Here is a 2,457-nt window from a genome sequence, read left to right as displayed (position 1 = left end):
GCAAAAGGGGGTCCAACCCGTTACTAGCGTGGTGTACCTAATAAAGTGGCCGGTGAGTGTATTTTATAAATCACAATCTTGGCGAGAAAAGTGGCATACGCAAGTTTCTGGGCTCAAATTGTGCATACGCCAGTTTTATAAATCTGATTTTTTTATTTTTTTTTTTGCGTATGCCATTTCCACCTTTTGGCCGTACGTTCACTTTTGGTATGGTTTCCACGCAATCCTTTATAAACCTGACCCCAGATGCCTTCATCTCTCCTCCTTCAGACAGGTTTCCTGACTAATGTTGTGCCGTCTAAAGTCTTTGCTTTAAAAATCTTATTTGTAACAGGATAATCTCTTAAACTGGAATTATTGAAAGTGGTAATTAAACAAATAGAAAGAATAATTACAATAGGATAGGTATTTAAAATGGTGGTTAAATTGGTTCATAAATATCAACAGGGGTAGTGCAAGTTAGACTCTAGAACAGGGATGGTCCTCGAGGGCCGAAGCCCCGCATGTTTTACTTGTTTCTCTGCTCCAACACACCTGATTCAGTCATTGAATTACCTCTTCCAAGTTCTGCAGAAGCCTGGTAATCACCCGTTCATTCAAATCAGGTGTGTTGGAGCAGAGAAACAAGTAAAACATGCAGGGTTGCAGCCCTCAAGGACCATTGTCCACCCTTGCTCTAGAAGGACTTCAGATTTTTATATGTATATTTCGTTAAAGACCGTTTTTGGCATCATAGAGACTTGAATAAGAAAGTAGATATAGAGCACCATAATGTAAAATTGAAAGCTACTGAGGGAAAACAAATATAATCTTGAATTTTCTCCAGATTTCAACTGCGTTCCACATTTTATTCATTTTGTCACCTTTATTATATGATGAAACATCTTTCTTTATAGGCTTGGTCACTTCCKGGATGACAATGGCACATCCAGAGGGCTCCAAGGGTCACTGAAAACTTTGATGGGTGGGGAAATAAATTGGGTCCTCTGGACTTTAGAGCCACCAGACCTCAACTCAATTTGATACCAATGCAACATTTTTTTACCCTCAATAAGCAGACCTCACTGCAGCCAGTAATAAAACATCAATAAAAAAAACATGCTCTATTTTTTCACAAACATTTCAGCTTGTAAAATCATGATGTTATGGTGATGGGGATCTGGTGACAACTTAGGATGGTATTTCACTGAGCTGCAGTTAGTAAAATAAATGAATAAAAAAAATCTCCAAATGGTCTCAAAACAATTGCAAGCATTTTCAAATGACTCGAGGTGTGCAGTCTTGTCGCTTCAATTCYGAACATACTTGAAAAATGCATGCGACACATTTGTTCTCAACAAAGTTAGAGGAATGTGATGGGCACTTCAATCCCATCTCACTTAATTTCGATTAATTCTAGAGCACTAGAGCTGTGTTTTGACTCATGGAGTTCCTGTAAGACATGGGAACATACAAGGCTACAGCTCCGAATGTCCAAGAATTTAAAATAGAAATAGCAGTAATTTAAAAAATTGGTCCAAATCTACCTACCATTACTAAGGTATTTTATGTTGATGGAAATGTACTCAAATACTTTATGTGGGCAAAATTGGTTGAAAATGATKCATAACTACCCAGGCAGCACAAAGGTGGGTGTCAGGACTTAAGGAAGTATCTCAATTTTTCCAAATGTAATAWTGAGGGAGGCATGCTCGACAAAATCAAGTGGCAGATTTCAAGCATATCTGTCACTGGATATGTTGGCTTGTCAGAAGGCCAGAGGCTGTATGAAGTGACATCACCAAACCAGTGGTGGGATTCATTCATCAGTGAAATATAGGAAATCAATCAGTTCATCAACAGAGAACATGCTGCAACAAAATATCAAGTTTTGAGTGTTTTCCATCACTGTCACCCACTGTCATAACAGGCTGCCAACAACCTAATTGTCTGTTTGTCTGTTAGCAAAATATCTCAAGAAACAGTGGATGGATATKAATTTAGGTAAACACATTCCAAAATGTCCACGACAGCACAGCAAATCACCCTCAGAAAACATAAAGTTAGCAAAACCAACCACACTTAGACACTCAAATGTAGTGTGGTAAAATACATTTCCAATAAATACTCTAAACACTAATGAATCACACAAGATTTAATTAAAAGTTTGGCCTTAAAGGCAACAAATGCTGCTTTCAAKAAATGTTAGAATGTTTAGTCAATCCTTAAATGGTTAAAGTAGTAAAGTTTCAAAGTTCCTGATTTCTGGACAAAGAGTAAAATGAAATTGATGTTGGTTTAAGTGCTATCAGCAAACTGTTTCTTTTAAGCTTAAACTYGTTTAAGGTTACTTTATAAAGCTCAAAAATAGTATTGTAGTCAAGACCACCTCACCTGTGACCAAGTTAAAACCAAGATCACAGTGTCTCGAGACCGAGACAAGACCAAGACTTTTAGGGTTTGGACCAAGTCGAGACC

Source organism: Austrofundulus limnaeus, unplaced genomic scaffold, assembly GCF_001266775.1.
Source record: "Austrofundulus limnaeus strain Quisiro unplaced genomic scaffold, Austrofundulus_limnaeus-1.0 Scaffold409, whole genome shotgun sequence".
NCBI classification, from domain to species: domain Eukaryota; kingdom Metazoa; phylum Chordata; class Actinopteri; order Cyprinodontiformes; family Rivulidae; genus Austrofundulus; species Austrofundulus limnaeus.
This window is presented reverse-complemented; position numbering follows the sequence as displayed.